The sequence below is a fragment of the Myotis yumanensis genome, unplaced genomic scaffold (assembly GCF_028538775.1).
Source record: "Myotis yumanensis isolate MYYU_CA2020_CCGP unplaced genomic scaffold, mMyoYum1.0.hap1 SCAF_11, whole genome shotgun sequence".
NCBI lineage: Eukaryota > Metazoa > Chordata > Mammalia > Chiroptera > Vespertilionidae > Myotis > Myotis yumanensis.
This window is the reverse complement of record NW_027223762.1, coordinates 52,586,512-52,605,997: the sequence shown is the minus strand read 5'-3', so window position 1 is coordinate 52,605,997 and position 19,486 is coordinate 52,586,512. Positions and strand designations below refer to the sequence as shown.

General features: G+C 45.9%; 1 pseudogene; it reads right to left on the bottom strand.

Moving 5' to 3' along the window:
- Positions 1–437: 437 nt before the first annotated feature.
- LOC139019247 (snurportin-1 pseudogene) lies at positions 438–1,386 on the bottom strand (annotated as a pseudogene).
- Between the last annotated feature and the right edge of the window lie 18,100 nt (positions 1,387–19,486).

The following is a 19,486-nucleotide window of genomic DNA, read 5'->3' as shown; positions in this document are numbered from 1 at the left end:
CATTTAGTTAAGGGGTTTTATTCCCTCCCTAACTTCAGGAAAAAATCCTCACCTGGGGAAACAACCTTTCTTGGAGAGGTGACCTTGGTTAAAACACATAGCTCTAAGAAGGGGAGCAAACATATTAAGAACAGTATGCCATATACACCAGGTCCCTTGAAACATGCTGTGCAGATGTTTCTTCCCTGCAGCGACTATGTCAAGCAGCAGGGATGGACCAGCTTCCGGCAAATTCCCCCTTTTTTATTTTTTAAATGATAGTGCATGTAAATCAGCAGCCACCTCTTTTTAAAAATTTTTTTAAGCTGTTTCCAGCTGGAGTGGCTTTGGAAAGTCCACTCTAAAATGAAGTCACCTATTGTCATCACTGTCCTCCTCCCCAACCTTTGTTCTGAAACCAAGCACCTTCCTGTGACACCCAAAGGAGACTTCTCTCTCTAGTTTTCCATGTGACTCCCAAGTTGGTCCAAGCTGTGGGGATCACTCTTCAGCTCAGGGGTGGACAGATGCTCTAGCTCATAGTGCCCATTGTCAAAGGCCTTATGTGTGGGTTTCTCTTTCATGCCCTCCTTCTGGCTCCTCTTGTGCTCAATAATCTGCTGGAGCTGGTGCCCAGCATACTCTGGCTTGGTGGTCAGTGGGCCCCCAGCTGGCACAGCCACACCAAGAATATCTGACACCATGTACGGGCGTAGCCAGCCCACCAGAGGAGTGCTTCCAGGGCTATAGTGGGTCTGCTTGTGGTAGAAGAGAAGTCCATCCACCTCAAAAGGGAAATCCATCGACAGCACCTTACCCAGGCTCTCAGAGGTACAAGGAAAATTCTTTAGCCCCACAAATTTAAAAGGATTGAGCTTGGTGTTCTCTCCCAGTCCTTCTTCTTCTGATAACTTTGAATGCGTCCAGTAGAATCGGAAATCAGTCTGGCAGCCATAAAAAGGGTGGCCCCGCCAGCACATCACATCCAGAATGTAGTAGGTCTGCTTTGCCTCACTGTAAATGCAGTCCAGATTCCGAGTTAACTAGCCAGATGTGGAGCCTGGGTTCCAGTAGATTTTAAATAGTCACCCAAGAATACATTTATCGATAAGAGAGGGAGAGAGAGAGAGAGAGAGAGAGAGAGAGAGAGAGAGAGAGAGAAACATTAATGTGAAAAAGAAACAGTGACCCGGCAACAGAACCCTGCAACCTAGGTATATGCCCTGATCTGGAGTCGAACCCACAACCTGTTGGTATATGGGATGACACTCCAACCAACTGGGCCACCCGGCCCGGGCATGGGTTTCGGGAGTTTTCAGAGGTCCCCAGGTGATTCTAACCTGCAGCCAGTGACGAGTGCACACAGTGCTCTGTACAGACCTCCTGGGATCCAGTCTGTGTAGTCATGGCTCTAAACCCCTTACTTGGCACTGAAATACCCAGGGATTTAATAAGTGAGTAGAATAAATGGATGCAGCAGTTTCTAGAAGGGATGAAGGAATCATTAAGGACAGAAAATGATGCAAACCAAACACACAAGCACGTTAGAGCTTTTGGAAAGTTCTAGAGAACAACCATCCCCATAAAACTTACCAGTCACTCAGGTCACTTAAAAAAATGTTCACAACTGAACTACAAAGCAAAATGGAGACAGGCTCATAGAGAACAGGTACTCAGCTGGAGGGGGATGTGGGGGATAAAGGGGTAGAGAGAGAGAGAGAGAGAGAGAGAGAGAGAACTCATGGAGGTGGACAGCAGTGTTGTGATTGCAGGGGTAAAGGGGGATGGGTAGACGTGGAAGAGGGAAGAGGGCATAAAAGGTGATGGAAAAATGTTTAGTTTTGTTTACTTTGGATTCATAGTAAAAATCACACATTTAGACTACCGTCACTTGCGTGTGGCTGGTCCCCCCTTGGAAGTAGTCTCCTCTAAGAATTCAGAAACGGATCAGTCTGGGAAGACCATCGTAGCTCTGGGATTTCTACACCATTTAGTTTCCTAAGTAAAGATGTAAAATGAAAGACTCTTAGTGCTGAACACCCCACTTTGTCACCTTGCCTCCTTTTTAGGTCCTCAGAGGGCCTTTCACTGGTCAAGAAACGCTCAGGCCTCTTTCATAATAAACCAAACAGAAAAAAAGACAAAGAGAGAGGTTGGAAAGAAATTCAAAAATAGGGCTACAAAATTTGTGATATATATATATATATATATGATTTGTTAAAAATGTTCGTTCATAGATTATGACAGATATGGCCCAGTAAGGAGATAATAAGTATTGACTTAATTGGACGGTGATATCATCTTTGTCCAAACCTGCCAACACTTCTCTGTAGCCATAGGTATAATCTGGTGGCGTTGAAGCCCTTTTGTTAGGGAGGACCCACGCAATGTCCCTACGGTTGTTACTCTTCTTAGGCCCTGGAGAACTGTATAGAAGTGCCGCTTCCTGAATTTTTAATGTCAATTCTCATCTGTGGTCAAGTGAGGGGATCAGCCCAAGAATCTGGGCTGAATTGGCATGCCTACTTAATGCATGTGGTTTTTTAAAAATCAGTTTTATGGGTTCATTGTTCTTTGAGAAAGAGAGCCAGTTTGATCTTTTGTTTCTAATGAATAATAATAATCATCAAAAGGCAGCCTAGAGAAGAATGACAAGTAAATGTTGGTAAGGTCAATAGGCCTTGGGTAGGGGGCTGTGAGGACATGGGAAGAGTAAGTAAGAGGCAAAAATGAGCACATGCATTCTTTTTTTTTTTTTTTTTTAAATTAAATCTTTATTGTTCAGATTATTACATTTGTTCCTCTTTTTTCCCCCCATAACTCCCCTCCTTCCAGCTCCCACCCCACCCTCCACCCTCACTCCCCACCCACTGTGTTCATCCATAGGTGCATGATTTTTGTCCAGTCACTTCCCGCATCTCCCACACCCCTTTTTCCCCCAAGAATAGTCAGTCTATTCCCTTTCTATGTCCCTGATTCTATTATAATCACCAGTTCATTCTGTACATCAGGTTATTTATTCACTTGATTCTTAGATTCATTTGTTGATAGATGCATGTTTGTTGTTCATAATTTGTATCTTTACCTTTTTCTTCTTCTTCCTCTTCTTAAAGGATACCTTTCAGCATTTCATATAATACTGGTTTGGCGGTGATGAACTCCTTTAGCTTTTCCTTATCTGTGAAGCTCTTTATCTGACCTTCAATTCTGAATGATAGCTTTGCTGGATAAAGTAATCTTGGTTGTAGGTTCTTGGTATTCATCACTTTGAATATTTCTTGCCATTCCCTTCTGGCCTGCAAAGTTTCTGTTGAGAAATCAGCTGACAGTCGTATGGGTATTCCCTTGTAGGTAATTAAGCCTCTTTCTCTTGCTGCTTTTAAGATTTTCTCTTTGTCTTTTGCTCTTGGCATTTTAATGATGATGTGTCTTGGTGTGGTCCTCTTTGGATTCCTTTTGTTTGGGGTTCTCTGCGCTTCTTGGACCTGTAAGTCCATTTCTTTCTCCAGGTGGGGGAAGTTTTCTGCCATTATTTCTTGAAATAGGTTTTCAATATCTTGCTGTCTCTCATCTTCTGGCACTCCAATGACTCTGATATTAGACCGCTTAAAGCTGTCCCAGAGGCTCCTTACACTATCTTCACACTTTCCGATTCTTTTTTCATTTTGCTTTTCCAATTGGGTGTTTTTTGTCGAATCTTTGGTTTGATTATTGTACTCCTCTGGTCTGCTATTGGGTATAATATTCTTTATTTCAGTCCGTGTATGCTTACTTTCTAATTTCTTTATCGTAGCATCGAGGGTCTCATTAGTTTTCGTGAGGCTCTGCACAAATTTATGGCAAGCCCTCAAAATTGCGATTCTTAGCTCCATATCCTCCATTTCTGTCATGTTTCTTTGTCTCCGAATCTTTTATGCTTTCTTGGTGCACCCCCTTGTGGTCTCTGTGCGCAGTCTTGTTCTAGCCAAGCCTTAATTGTTGTAGTTAACACTAGAGGGATTTGACCCCCAGGCCGGCTGGCTATAGGAATCAGCTGTATGGAAAACGTCTGCCTTCTGGGGAGGCGCTAATCCAGCCTTTGCCTGAGGCGATCGGCAAATGGCTGTGCGCAGGCTTTGGGCGGGGCGGGATCAACAGGGCGGGCGGAGGGAGCAGTTATGGCCACGCTCAGTCCCGTTCCCAGAGGCTCTGCTTCTCAGAACCCCGGCAGCCGCTGCAAACCTCGGAGAGAAAGCTGCCCTCAGGTCCCAACTGATGCCGGATAATCCCGCTTCTCCCGTTTGAGTCTGGGTCCCTAGAGACTCGCCCGGATCTGGAGCCCAGAGTCTGAGACTCACTCCCGACAGAAAACGACAACCGCGCCCTCAGCCACCAGCCCGCTTTGCGCGCGCACCTCGGTACCTTTGTATTTTCCACACTGCGCCGCCTCTGAGCCTCGATTTGCTGTTCTCTTTCCTTCTAGTTGTAGAGTCTCTCTTCAGCCAGCCTTCCTGTGGTTCTGGGTGATGTCCGTTCAGTCTTTTAGTTGTATTTTTGAAATGGTTGTTTGCGGCAGCGGTCTCCGGTGTTTACCTACGCCGCCATCCGAGCACATGCATTCTTAGAGGAAGTTGCTTTCCATAAGAGAGGACCCCTCGGTAACATAAAAGGAGTTGGTCGCTAACAAAAGCACCCTGAGAGGAACATGCTGGTCCAAGTTTGGGCCAACACTGAACTATGTTATTGCTCATGCAGCCATCACCTGTGATTTGATAGGAAGGCAAGAGGTTTCCAAATTGGCTGGGGTAACCATGAACTTTGCTCCCATGTTTGATTAATAGAGATTGTCCGCTTCCCTTAACTTTTATTTGCAGATATCAGAGGAGGCGTTCATTTTTCCATTCCCCAGGAGAAGTCAGGAATGAAGAAGTGGGGGAGGAAGAGAGGGTGAGAAAAAGAAAGGAGGGAGAGAGAGCAAGAAAGGAGAGTGAAGTGGAATATTGGCAGTTAGCAGTTGGAATGAGTTGGCAGTTGGTACCAGCGAGGCTTGAGTTGGGGTGGATGGAGCCAAAGATTGGGGACTTGGGTGTAAGACAGAAATAGAAATCAGAGATAAGAGAGGAGAAAGGGGGAGCAACCAGCCGGCCTTAAAATTGGAGAAGAGATGTCTCGCTGAATGACCCTGGGAAGAGGACTACTGGGTCAATCTGGGGCTTGTTTCAATTTAACACTTTAGCCTGGTGGGTGTGGCTCAGTGGATGAACATCGACCTATGAACCAGAAGGTCATAGTCTGATTCCCAGGCAGGGCACATGCCCAGGTTGAGGGTTCGATCCCAGTACGGGGCTGCAGGTTGCAGCAGATCAATGATTCTCTCTCATCACTGATGTTTCTATCTCTCTCTCCCTTTCTCGCTGAACTCAATAAAAATATATTTAAAAATAAAATAAAATGACACTTTATTCAGTTTATCAAATGAGTCAGTAGGATGGCCCAGTGGGGTGGCAGGGGTACCAGGAGGGCTTAGGACTGCGGGTCAGTGTCCCTGACACCCCTCCTTGGTTTCTTACTCCAATCCTTTAAGATGCACTGCTAAATAATTTTATGTATGAATAAGAGGCTTACAAACCTTTTGATACATCTAGTCCAGGCTTTACACAAGAGCCAAGTACCTTTGTTAAAATGTCAGTTTTGATGGTTCTCCAGTGATGTTCTTTTTCCTCCAGATGTAGTGGTTCTCAACCTTCTGGCCCTTTAAATACAGTTCCTCATGTTGTGACTCAACCATAAAATTATTTTCGTTGCTACTTCATAACTGTAATGTTGCTACTGTTATGAATCATAATGTAAATATCTGATATGCAGGATGGTCTTAGGCTACCCCTGTGAAAGGGTCGTTCGACCGCCAAAGGGGTCGTGACCCACAGGTTGAGAACCGCTGCTCCAGAGTAAAATATGAAGCCCTTTCCATGGCCTGCAGGTTGCTTAGGACCCAGCGGCACCCTGCTTCCTCTTCTGAGCTCATCTGCCATTCTCCCCTCACATACTCTTCTCCACAAAATTCATTTGGTCTGTCTTTCCAGAACAAAACTCAGAATCTTCATGCCAGCATGTACTTGGGGTCAGATAGACCTAGGTTTGAGTCCTGGGTTAAAGTACGTTCCAACTGCGTGTCCTCAGACAATGGGACTCTCCCTTTGCTTTTTGATCTGCCTGAACTCACTGAAGGTAGGAGTGCTTCACACGTACCGTGTCTGGCACATACAGTGTTACTGCTGACAGACAGAAAACATGTTAAAGTCCATGTCTGCAGCCTCTGTTCTGGCCGTGAGTGGCACGAATCACCTCCACTCTTGAGACTGCCCTGGCCCACTACACTGCTCGGGTGTGAACCCCTTCTCCCAGCCCGCCCCCACCCTTTCTAGAGGATGCCAGCATGAGCAGCCTGGGCTGCGGTATTTGCCCGAGGAGCTAGCTGGAAGGCATAGCAGAATGAATGTCCCAGCTCAGGGTTGCTTTCACAAGCTGGGGACTCTCACCTTCGCTTTTAAGGTCTATGAGGAGACATGCATGAGAATGTGAAGGTGGGAAATTGGAGGCATCCTGGGCATCCATTTCTGGGAACATGATAGAGAGAGAGAGAGAGAGAGAGAGAGAGGAAGGGAGAGGGATAGAGATAGACACATGGATGAGGGGAGAACCAATAGGCACCACCTCCCACAACCACATCAAAATTACAACTGAAATACAGGACAACCATCATTCAGAACTGCCTGAAAGCTGATTGAATGGAAGTACTACAATCAGAGAAGTAAAGAAGAAAACACACTGAGACAGGTAGGAGGGGCGGAGGCTCAGAACAGGCTGGTCCAGCACCCACATGTGCTTTTTTTTTTTAATTGGAAGGGAGATGTCTCTTCGGAGGCTACCCACGAGTAGTAAGGGGTCCCAGCCCCACATAAGACCACCAGCCCAGGGTTCCAGAGCTGGGTAGAGAAGTCCCCGCAACTTCGGGCTATAAAAACCAGTGGGGATTGTGGTGAGTAATGAGGAGGCTGCTAGAATCCCAGGTGTTCCTTTTAAAGAGCCTGTGCACAAACGTACACAGTCCCACTTCTTCCAACCTCTAGCTCCGGGGACCCAGAGACATACCGTGAGGAACTGGTTTGCCTGGCATTGGGGAAGGAACTCAGGGGCGGCTTTCTCCAGACGGGAGTGCTTGCAGGGGTCATTGTTCCTGTGCTAAATAAGACCTCCCCTATCACAGGCTGACTGGCAGCCATATCTGAGTCTCCATCAGCCTGGGTCACACTGTTCGCTCCACCCTGGGGATTCCCTGAGACCCCAACCCATCCAATTTGCAACCCCACCCAAGCTGTTTGCAGCAGTTTTTCCATATGAATGGCCTGTCCTGGCTCAGGCTTCAGACTTTGCTAAATTCTCTCAGAGAAGCTGTAGCTGATGACAGTGTGCCCCAAACCTATCAATAAAAGGCCCAAGACCAGGCACTAGTACCAGCCTGCCTTGCTTCACAGCTGGTCCTCACGGCCAAATGGCCTGAAAGTCAACTCCTCCCAGGGACAACAAGAGCAATCAAGGCTCAACTACAAGACTGTGCACACAGGGGTGCACCTAGAGTGTCCAGTTCAGGTGACTGGGGAGTCTGAGTCACTGGGCCCTACAGGACACCTACTCCACAAAGCCATTCCACCAATTCCAGTAGATTTAGTAGCTCTACCAAAAACAGAAACAGAAACAGGGAAGCATCCAAAATGCAGTGACAAAGAAACATGTCACAGTTTAAAGAAATGGAACCAAGTAAACTCCTTTTGTGATAGTGAAACAGGAATTTTTAGGGGTAAAAAAGACAGGTTTTAGGAAATTTTAGAAATCAAGGGGACCATGGAGGAAGCACAAGGCTGCAGAGCAACAGAAGATATATTTCTTTTCTTTTCTTTTTTTAGTGGAACCGTTTTAAAAAAATATACTTTATTGATTTTTTACAGAGAGGAAGGAAGAGGGATAGAGAGTCAGAAAAATTGATCAGAGAGAAACATATATCAGCTGCCTTCTGCACATCCCCTACTGGGGACTTGCCCACAACCAAGGTACATGCCCTTGACCGGAATTGAACCTGGGGCCCCCCAGTCCCCATGCCTACGCTCTATCCACTGAGCCAAACCAGTCAGGACCAGAAGATATATTTCCATAGAATGAGGGAGCTGGGAACAGCACAAGGTCTATATATTTATTTTATTTTATTGATTTTAGAGAGGAAATGAGAGGGAGAGAGAGAGATAGAAACATCAATGATGAGAGAGCATCATTAATTGGCTGCCTCCTGCATGCCCTCTACTGGGGATCGGGCCCGAAACCCAGGCATGTGCCCTTGACCGGAATCAAACCCAGGACCCTTCAGTCTGCAGGCTGATGCTCTATCCACTGAGCCAAACCAACTAGGGCTAAAAGATCTATATTTACAAAATAAAGGGAAGGAAGCCCTTCATCCAGAAGGAGAAGAAGAAAGCCCAAAGGAAATAGGAAAACAATAAGGAAGGAGGTTCAACCTTTGAGCCCAGGAGTTACTATAGTAACCAGTCTAAGAGAATAGTGACCAATCAGAGGGGATATCAAGGCACCAGGATCTACAGCCTTTATAAGCCATAGGGAAAAAAGAACTCAGTGGGACCCTTTTCCCCTCCCCATGTGGGAGTCCATTCTGTGGGACCCTTTCCCCCTCCCCATGTGGGAGTCTGTTCTGTGGGACTCTTTTCCTCTCCCCACGTGGGAGTCTGTACTTGTTCTTTAATAAATTTCCACCTTTGCTATCTTCTGTCCACGGATTCATTCTTCGACTCCGGCAGACAAAGAATCTGGTTCCAGTCCAAAAATTCCGTTTCAGTAGGGAGAAACAGAAGCGAGAAATGCAAATCGGTGACTCTCCGCATTTCTGAGCGGGGAAAGGAGTTTGGTTCCCATTTTACCAAGGAGGAAGTAGAGGGGTAAGGTGTATCTGAGTCTCATTTTAGAGACTCTTTATTGAGAGTAGGACCAGGGCTCCAGAGATTGTCAAGATGCAGGTGAAAATTAACAGTTTTTGGAAGGCAAAGAGGAGGAGCATTTAGTTAGGAAAATGATCAACTGTTAGGGTGTCACTAAGTTCAGTGAGCAACGATTCAAACCAGCCAGCTGAGAGACCCCGTGAAACTGAGTTGCTAGTGAAACCTGCTTGTTTGCCTTAACAAATGCCCACTGCACTTTTCACACCCCTGGAGAGCTCCAGGCAGCCCCTAATGCATGGCGACCTGAGTCTGGGGCACATCTGCTGGTGGGGTGAAGGACAGTGGAGGTCTGGGCTGGGGCAGGGATGGGCATGGTAAATCATATGCTTTTTCTGTCAGGTGGGCACAGAGAATTCTGCGTGATGGGTCCGTGGTAACTAGGTGACCAGGGAATGTGTTCTGGGTGGTGGCACCCGCCAGCAGAATGGCCTTCAGTTGGGAGGTGGCTGCAGAAGCAGGAGCAGCTTTGGCGGTGATCTCTTCCTGAAGTGGTTGGAGTTCTCAGCGCTGATCTCTCCACACCCCTTTTACATGAGTTTGGCTGGCTGCCACCCTCACAGACTAGTCAACTCAAGCAGTAGCAGAGCAGCAGAGGGAAGTTTGTGGGGGTGGGAGGTGGAGTGGGAAGAGGGGGCCTTGAGCCCTTCTGGGGCGCTGTGCCCAGCATCCAGGGAATTCAGGGAGCCAGGTTGAGCTTGCTTGAAGGGTGCAGCCCCAGGGCTACTCCCACCAGCCCTGTCATTGTTGGGAGGGTGGGACTGCTGTAATCGGGGTAGTTGGGGGATAAGTAAATGTGGTGACAGAAGCGAGAAGTGGAGGCACACCAAGCTGGGCCGGAGCTCAGGACCAACAGAGCCAGACTATAAGTCTGAAGGTTATGAGGAGACGACTGGAAACATGGTGGCGGGAGCACCATCACCTGAGTTGGATGTGGGAGGCAGTGAGCTACAATGCCTGCAGCACATCATTGAACCAAAGATGCCCAAAGGTAAGGAGGCAGTGGGTTCTGTCCACGCTCAGGTGTACCTTTGGATTTTCTTGTTCCCTGGGTCCCCTGGGAGAGATCTAGAGCCTCAGGCTCCTTCTTGCCTGGAGCTGACATTTTTAGGGCTGGACACCAGGGATCAAGGCTGGCTGTGCCTGGCTCCCCCAACCCTTATTCTCTCCCCATGGCACCTAGCCTGTGTCTTTCTGTACTACTGGAACGCCCAGGTCTTTCCTTATTTTATTTTATTTTTTAAAATATATTTTATTGATTTTTTTTACAGAGAGGAAGGGACAGGGATAGAGAGTTAGAAACATCGATGAGACAGAAATATCGATCAGCTGCCTCCTGCACACCTCCCACTGGGGATGTGCCCACAACTAAGGCACATGCCCTTGACCGGAATCAAACCTGGGACCTTTCAGTCCGCAGGCCGACGCTCTATCCACTGAGCCTAACCGGTTAGGGCAGTCTTTCCCTATTTTAATTTTTCAAACCTGTCTGAGACACTCCAGTCCTCAGCCATTCTTGTTTATAGCTCTGGTTAGTGTTCACGAGACTTTCCAAAGACTTTTGGGTATAGTTTCTTCCTTTCTCAATGAAAACGTTAATACCCTAACATTGAGTATCCATTTTATTTATCCATTCTTACCTATCCCGATGGTACCTACATGAAGGAACCAGGTAAGAGCTTGGTGGTACCCTTGCTCCCACTTGTTAAGGTAGTTGATACTCAGGACATTTCACACGCAAACAATTTTGGATTTGTTCTTTAAATTCAAAATAGAGACGGACATAGGAGAGGTTTTATTGTGTTAAGTGAGCTGTTTTCAGTTTCCTGGATCGAAGTGGCCTTATTTCTTCCAACTATAATTTGAACACAGAGGGAAAGAAAATTGTGGGGAGAAAAACACACAATAAGTGAACAGTGTGAAATGTTACTGCCAGCGCTGCAGAGAATAGTTTTTGTTTGTTTAATATTTTTACCCAAAGGAGAACCCATGGCGTTCTGATTACTTCAAAACTGCCACTTTCACACAAATGGCTGTCCTAATTTAGCGACTTAACAGACTTCCCTCTTCTAAAGGAGAGGTTGGTGGACCATGAGACTGTTTGTTGGTTAACAGTTTAAAAAAAATTAAAGACGAACGAATATAATTTTTAATATAAAGCTTTGGGTGTTAAGATGCCGGATCCTGCACAAGAATGTTTGTCTCCATGGCTCCCTGTGCCCCCGCCCCTCCTGCCAATAGAATCCTGTTCAACTTTCAGACTGTTGAGGTGAAAGTTCTAAGGACTAAAATGGTGGGGTGAAGGGAAGGGGAGGGTAGAGAAGAGGGAGGAGAGAGGGAAAAGAGCGAAATGGTTGATTTAAAGTAATTCTGGGTAACAATGTGGCTAATGAACACTGTGTTCTTTGAAGTAGAAAACATTCTATGATAAAGATATTAAAACCCCATTTGTCCATTGGTTTCATTTAAATGCCAGATTAGCTGACCTGTGTGGCTCAGTTGGTTGTATCTTAGTGAGTTTGTTCTGGTGACTTTCATTGAAAGCCAAGAATGCCCTGGACAGAGGAGCATTGACCTATGAACCAGGATGTCTCAGTTTAAGTCCCAGTCAGAGCACATGACTGGGTTGCAGGGATCAAAGCAAGCAATGATTGACTTGATTAAATCAATGATTCTCTCTCATCCTTGATGTTTCTATCCCTCTCTCTCTGAAATATATATATTTAACTATTTTTTTTCCTGTTGGGCGAAGATCCATAAACATGACAGAATTTTTTGGTAAGGTTGTAAAGAAACAGTTACCTTCATATATTGCTGGAGAATGCAAAATGGTTAGACCCTATGAAGGGAACATTGTCATAACCTCACAAAAATTGCTGATGCATTCATCAAGAAATCCTACTTCAAGGGATTTTTCCTGAAGACATGAGTTAGATTTAGGGTTAGGGTTAGGGTTGAGATTATGGTTATGGCTAGGGTTTGGACTAGGGTTAGGGTTGTGGTGACCCCCAAGCATAAAATTATTTTTGTTGCTACTTCATAACTGTAATTTTGCTACTCTTATGAATTGTAATGTAAATATCTGATATGCAGGATGTATTTTCATTGTTACAAATTGAACATAATTAAAGCATAGTGATTAACCACAAAAACAATATGTAATTATATATTCAATATGTGTTTTCCGATGGTCTTAGGCGACCCCTGAGAACCGCTGGTCTAGTGATTCTCATTACTCAGAAGTTGGAATTTTCAAACCAGTGTTCCTACACGGATCTCTAATTTTTCCCCCCTCTTGTTTTTTATTTTGTCTTTTTCTACTTTCTATAGATTTTGACTTATGCTCCAACCCTTCTATTGAATTCTTTGTCTTGTCTATCTTTTTAATTTAGAGAGTTCTTTTAATACTCTCTCATTCTTCTTGTGTTTGGTTATTTCCCGAATGCAACTTTTTGTCTTTCTGAGGTTGAGTAAGAATTATTTTTTGAAGTTTTCTTTTGCTTCTGAATGTCATCACTCCCATTAATTGTATTCTCCCTGTTTTGATCCCTTAGTAGTTGGCTCTCCTTAGATGTGTAACGGTCCCTGGCCATCCCATACATCTAATTAGAAGCACCGGGAGTGAGCAGGACTTGTGTGAACTGACAGGTATCACAGCAAAGGTTTGGGGGCCATGCCTCTGATTTCTGAACCAGTCTTGGTTCTGTCAGATAAACTGGCTTTCTTCTTCCCCTCCCTGCCACTCTTTGTGGGCACCGAGGTTGTGCTTCCTATGTTCTGCCAGGTCATGACCACTCCTTTACCTAGTTGTCAGCTTTCAAACACTAAACATCATCCCCTGTTTACCCTGTATTGTGAGTTACCTTTTATTTGTCTTGAATTCGAATGAGGTATTTCTAAAAGGAAGAGGAGAGGAAATGGGTTTGTGGACAGTCCTCCATGTTTAACACACACCTGGAATTTATATGTAAAGTGTAAATAAAAGGTTAAAGTCTTAATTCAACATAATTAATAATATTAATTCAGAGAATATATTTTGTTATTCCTATAATTAGCTTTTTTTTTTTGCTAAAGCCTTGATTAAGATTTCTATTAAAACCATACACCCTGCCTTGTGTGCAACATGGATGGAGAAGTTTTCATTCAAGCATGAAGTGTTGTAAATTTTTAAGTTAATTTGGGTCATTAAATTTATAATATCCAAAACTTGTCCTGTGAAAAAGTAAGAGAGAAAAAAGTAAACTTCAACTTTATTTCTTAATGGGTTACAATGAGGCAGTAGGCACAACGGGTGGGGGCAGAATTTCAACAGGATCACTTGGCCTTTGGTAGTTCAGCTTGTGTTGTGACTTATTAGGCTTCTAGATATAATTATTTTTCCAGTCTTTGCCATTGAACCTTAAGTTTACTAAGTATCCCCTTTCTTTCCTTGTGTAGACGAAGAACAGTGAACATGACAGGCATGCACTGGAAATATCAGGGAGCCTCCCATCCAGCAAGCATGCTGATAGCCGGACATGCATCGATGAGCAGGCCATCCATGAATTTTTTGAAAACCTAAAAAAATGAAGGAAAGTCACATCTGTGCCATCTTATTGGACCACCCCATTTGCCAAGCATGAAGACAGCAAGCTGATGCAGCTGGCACCTGCCTACCCAATGGTGCTCCACCCCTACCATAGCATGCTACCATCACAGAGGGGCCCCTGGAGCCTCCGAAGACCCCCAAGGCTTTGGGTCTAAGCTCTTTTTGACCTGCACCTCCTTTCCAGCTGTTGGTTCCTTTCTGCTACAAGGAAGATCTGGGTAAGAGTTGCAAGACCATGAACAAGCTCCTACCTCAGTGTATACCCGAACAGAAGCATTTGGATGGAGAGCTGGAGCCAAGGAAAAGCACAGATGTTTTGGAAGGAGACATGCTGATTCTGGAAGTCATAGCTTATAGTGAAAGCATAGTGAAATCTCTGGAGGAAGTACAGAGAGCCCTCAAAGACCTGGAAAAGCTGGTGAGAAGAGTTCTGAAGAACACGAATCGTGTTTGCTATGAGACCAGCCTCTAATAAATGTCCTTCATTCCTTCTGGAAGACCAGCGATGAGACCAAGCCTGTGGCCCCTCGACCCCAGCCAGTGAGGCATAAGACATTACAGTAAAAAACAAATTGTTTAAAGTATTACATGTCTCTTTTCCCCCCCGAATAACTCCCCCTACCATGCGCCCCCCCCCATAGGGCAAGCCCCCACCGCCGCAGTGTCTGTGTCCATTGGTCATGTTAGTATGCATGCATAAAAGTCCTTTGGTTGATCTCTAACCCCGCCACCTCCCCTGCCTTCTCCCCAAGGTTGGATCTGCTCAGTGCCACCTTGTCTCTGGATCTGTTTTTGTTCATCAGTTTATGTTGATCATTATATCCCAAAGATGAGTGAGATCATGTGGTATTTATCTTTCTCTGAATGGCTTATTTCACTTAGCATAATGCTCTCTGGTTCCATCCATGCTGTTGCAAATGGTAAGAACTCCTTTTTCACTGCAGCATAGTATTCCATTGTGTATATGTACCACAGTTTTTTTAATTCACTCATCTGCTGATGGGTACTTAGGTTGTTTCCAAATCTTAGCTATGGTAAATTGTGCTGCTATGAACATAGGGGTGCATATATCCTTTCTGATTGGTGTTTCTGGTTTCTTGGGATATAGTCCTAGAAGTGGGATTACTGGGTCAAATGAGAGTTCCATTTTTAACTTTTTGAGGAAACTCCATACTGTTTTTCCACAGTGGCTGCACCAGTCTGCATTCCCACCAGCAGTGCACAAGTGTTCCTTTTTCTCCACATCCTTGTCAGCACTTGTCGTTTGTTGATTTGTTGATGGCAGCCATTCTGACAGGTGTGAGGTGGTACCTCATTGTTGTTTGAATTTGAATCTCTTGGATGATTAGTGACTTGGAGCATGTTTTCATATGTTTCTCGGCCTTCTGTATGTCTTCTTTCAAAAAGTGTCTACTTATGTCCTTTGCCCATTTTTTTTTAATTGGATTGTTTATCTTCCTTTTGTTAAGTTGTACGAGTTCCCTATAAATTTTAGAGATTAAACCCTTATCAGAAATATTGTTGGCAAATATGTTCTCTCTTGCAGTGGGCTTTCTTGTTGTTTTGTTGATGGTTTCTTTTGCTGTGCAGAAGCTTTTTATTTTGATGTAGTCCCATTTGCTTATTTCCTCCTTAGTTTCCATTGCCCTAGGAGCTGTGTTGGTCAAGATATTGCCACGACAGATGTCTGATATTTTGCTGCATATGGAGTCTTCTATGATTTTTATAGCTTCCCGCCTTACATTTAAGTCCTTTAGCCATTTTGAGTTTGTTTTTGTGTGTGGCGTACGTTGGTGATCTAGTTTCATTTTCTTGCAAGTATCTGACCAAATTTCCCAGCACCATTTATTGAAGAGACTGTCTTGACTCCAGCAGTAAAAAACAAATTTAAGCAAATTTTAATGCAAGAACAACATTTATCACCTGATCTCTCCACCGCTCTCTTACAGAACCTGCCGTAACTATTGACTGAAGTGTCACGTGGGGGCACGTGTGTTTTTACTGTCCCCTCCCCCCGGTGGAGTGACGGCTGAGATGCCTGTGTAATGCATTATTTTTTCTTCCCCTGGATCCAATATTTTACTAAGTCACTTAGGAAGACGGAAGAGGAGAGGAAAGGAAGGGCTGCCCCTGGTGTCGCTGGGTGTTGAGACTGGCGCATTGGCACTGGGCAGCTTCTGCCTCGGGACCCACCACCTCCACGTCAGGAGGATGGATTCATCTGCCCAGCCAAACAGGACTGAGAAATTGGCTTCAAAAAGTGTTTCAGAGAAAAAGTAAAAGGGAACAGGCATTGCTAATAGAGTAACATAAAGTTGGGAGGCATTTGGGAAGCGGGGTCTCTGTGCTTCTTATGCCTCAGTTCTCAGAGCTGCTAGTAAGTTGCTAACCTGTTGCTAAACTCAGCTCAAGTCTGCAGCCATAAACATCCTGGACCACATCTGCTGCCTGGACACTGGGCCTAACCCCCGCCTTGCAGTTTTCACTGCCTCGCAAATGGAAACTGACCAGGCTGCTGTTTCCTAGCCAGCAATCCTCCTTTTGCAGGAAATACTGACACTTGGTGCTTGTTGCCTTGGTAAACCCTGCCTTTCCTTGTTCTCCTCTGGACCACAATTTAGGTTGCTACCTGAATCTATCTCTGGCCTCCAGCTCCTTTTTCTTAAATAAATGTTTTTTTAAAAAAATATTTTTTATTGATTTCAGAGAGGAAGGCAGAGGAAAGGAGAGGAAGAGAGAGATAGAAACATCAATGATGAGAGGGAATCATTGATTGGCTGCCTCCTGCACGCCCCCTATTGGGGACAGAGCCCGCAACCCGGGCATGTGCCCTTGTCCGGAATCAAACCTGGCACCCTTGAGTCCACAGGCCGACGCTCTATACACTGAGCCAAACCGGCGAGGGCTTAAATAAATGCGCTATTTAAAAATTATTAATTACAGGCTAAAATTAATTTTGGTTAGCAAAAACAGACAATGGACAGACCATCTTTAAAAACAGAATTCTGACTCACTATCTGCAGTAACCACCCCAGGAAGACAACAAACTCCTGTAGCAACTGACACAAAATGACCAGGACTTGCTTGACAACGGACAGCCTCTCTAATTTCTGTCCCCCTGACTCCAGTTTAGGGCCACAGCAGAAAGCCTGTATGTGCCCATAACCAATCACAAAGGTGCCCTGCTTTTAGTGAGCCCCCCTTAGGCTCCCCAGGCCTGCAGCCTCCCACCAGGGCACACCAGAAGCTTCCCCTTTTCTCTCTCTAAAGCTTTCCCACTCCTCTGGCTGCTTTGGAAACTAATCAAGTGACGGTAGCTGTCTCCCTTCCTATAGCAATTTCTGGGTAAATAGCCTTTGCTTGTTCGCAGCTGGATGACCTCCATGCATTTCCACTGGATGCATCTGGGAAGTTAGAATCACCAGGCGCTGTACGAACTTCTCAGTGGTGTTGAATTTCCAGAAGCCTGGAGGCCACACGTCCTCCATGTAGATTGATGGAAGTGACGTTGAGGGTGGAGAGTGGCAGGGGTGGTCCTGTGGCGGCAGCAGAAGAAGGAGAGGAGAGTCCACACTGAGTGAGGCCTCACGTGGAAATAGGGGGCGGGGCCTGAGGCCATAGTCCTGAGCCCTGGGAAGACACACTGATGGCTGATGGTCCTGTGGCCTCATTCCAGAGTCACAGGGTGGACATTAGCCCATCACCTGCGCCAGGTGAAGGAGGGAACAATTTGGAAGCTATGTAGCTTGGAAGGATCAGATAGTTTATAGCCTAACATTATTTATTTCAATTCAATTATTAACTTATTTTCCTCCACCCATCCACCCAACCAACATCTAGAGGCCATTTCTCTGTGCCCAGCTGTGGGGACCCTGACCAGAGCACGCCAGATGTTAAAGGCCCATTTGCCACACGCATGTGCCAAGGCAATGACACAGCAGCTATCCTGTCCGCACCCCGCGCAGGTGCAACTTTAGAGTATGCAACTAGTTCATGTAACACTGATGTCACTCTTTGGCAAGAAGCCTCTGTTGTCTGAGGTAGTATAAAATGCGCTACCGAACAGCCGGTGGCTGGCTGCTTTGTCTGCAATAAAGCATGTCCCATCGACCTGTGGCTGCTCTCGTCTTTGCCCAGTTCCCGCGTCCAAGGAGGTCCCGTCCCTAGTGAAGGAGCTGGGACCCAACAGCTGGGCCGAACAGGATTCTGGTGTAAGTGTCCTGTCTGCCCTGTTGGGGGACCTGTGGCCTTGGACCAGACGATGGTATCAAGTAGAGGCGGTCCTGATGTCTTCGGCCCCCATGGAGGATTGGGAGCAGGTCAAGGTAATGCCGGTGGCGTGGGAGAAGGCATTGTTACCCCTGATGGATCAGATCCCCAAAGACCAGCGGCAGGCAGCCAAAAAGAACTCAGAGAATGAGGAAAATAAAGCCGCGTGGCTCCTAGGGCTGTGGTATGATGGTGCCGATAACTTGCAGCTGTCTCTGATGGAAATGGAAAAGTTAGCCTCCATAACATACATCCCTCCTTGCGACAACCACTACAGATCAGTCGCCCTTTGAGAGCTGGACAGGGAGAGCACTCCCTGATGGACTGGTTAACTTGTGTCTTTGTCCAATTCCCAGCATCCAAGGAGGTCCCGTCCCTAGTGAAGGAGCTCGGACCCAACACCAGTGGACAACACAGAGGTGATTCACAGTGGAGTCACATCGCAATGACTCCCCAGCCTGTGTCCCTGACCCTCCTCCCTGGCCCCTGGAAATGAGGCAGATGCCTTGGCAGAGGGGGAAGAGGCAGTATGGACCTGGGGATGTGGGCAAGGGGCTGTGGCTTTCATCCCTAGTGTCGTCGGGGGGCTTCTGAAGGCCCCTCAGTACTCACCACTGGAGTAGTTTCTGAAGTCTCCTGGGTGTAACCGACAGAGAGGGTATGAGAGGAGGTGGAGCTGTGGAGCAGGAATAAAGAGACATGCAGGGGCACAGCGTTGGTATCCCCTGGGAGCTTGTTAGACATGCAGAGTCTCAGATCTTTCCCCCAGCTCTTGAATTAGTCTGCAATTTAGTTCATTGCATATTAAACTTGAGGAGTGCTATTACAGAGAACAGAATGAAGATCCAGTAGCTCTGCCAGACACACAAGTCAGGAATGGGCCCGGAAGGTGGTCTCCTCATCTCTGATCACTTCCAGTTACAGGAAATGTATGACCTCTGTGACACTTCTAATCACCAGGAAGGTTTTACTTGGTAGATGTCAAAATCTACTTTCCTGCCAGTTTCACCAACTGCCACCATGATCTCTTTTAAAATAGTTGAAGGCGAGAAATGTTCTTCCCTTAATCTATCTTCTTTGACTCCCTCCCTCCCAACCTTCCAGCTCTTGAGTCTATGCTTGATATTGTTGCTGAATGCCTGGGAACTCTACACTGAAAATAACTGCTGGAACTGAAGGTGAGATTCTAGAAGTGGGTGACATATGAGTATAGCAAGAAAATGGCTTTCCTGTATCTAGAAATTCTGTGAATGACTTCATTTTCTTCCTGAAAATCAGGCATTGGTCAGGATATCTATCAAATGCTGCATTTGTAGAGAACCTATGTCCAGCAAACAAGGCAATGCTGATAGTCCCAGGGCCTCGGGTCATGCACGGGTGACCACTGATGATGTCCTGAGCTCAGAGAGACCAACAAGGGAGTCCTTGCTGGGGGGTTTGGGGGCTGGGCCCCCAAGTAGAGTCAGATTCCTGTCCCTCCCAGCCCTTTCTCCTAGGACCACATTCTTTTTTGTTTTCAATATATTTTTTAATTGATTTCAGAGAGGAAGGGAGAGGGAGCGAGAGAGTGAGCTAGAAACCTCAATGATGAGAGAGAATCATTGATTTGCTG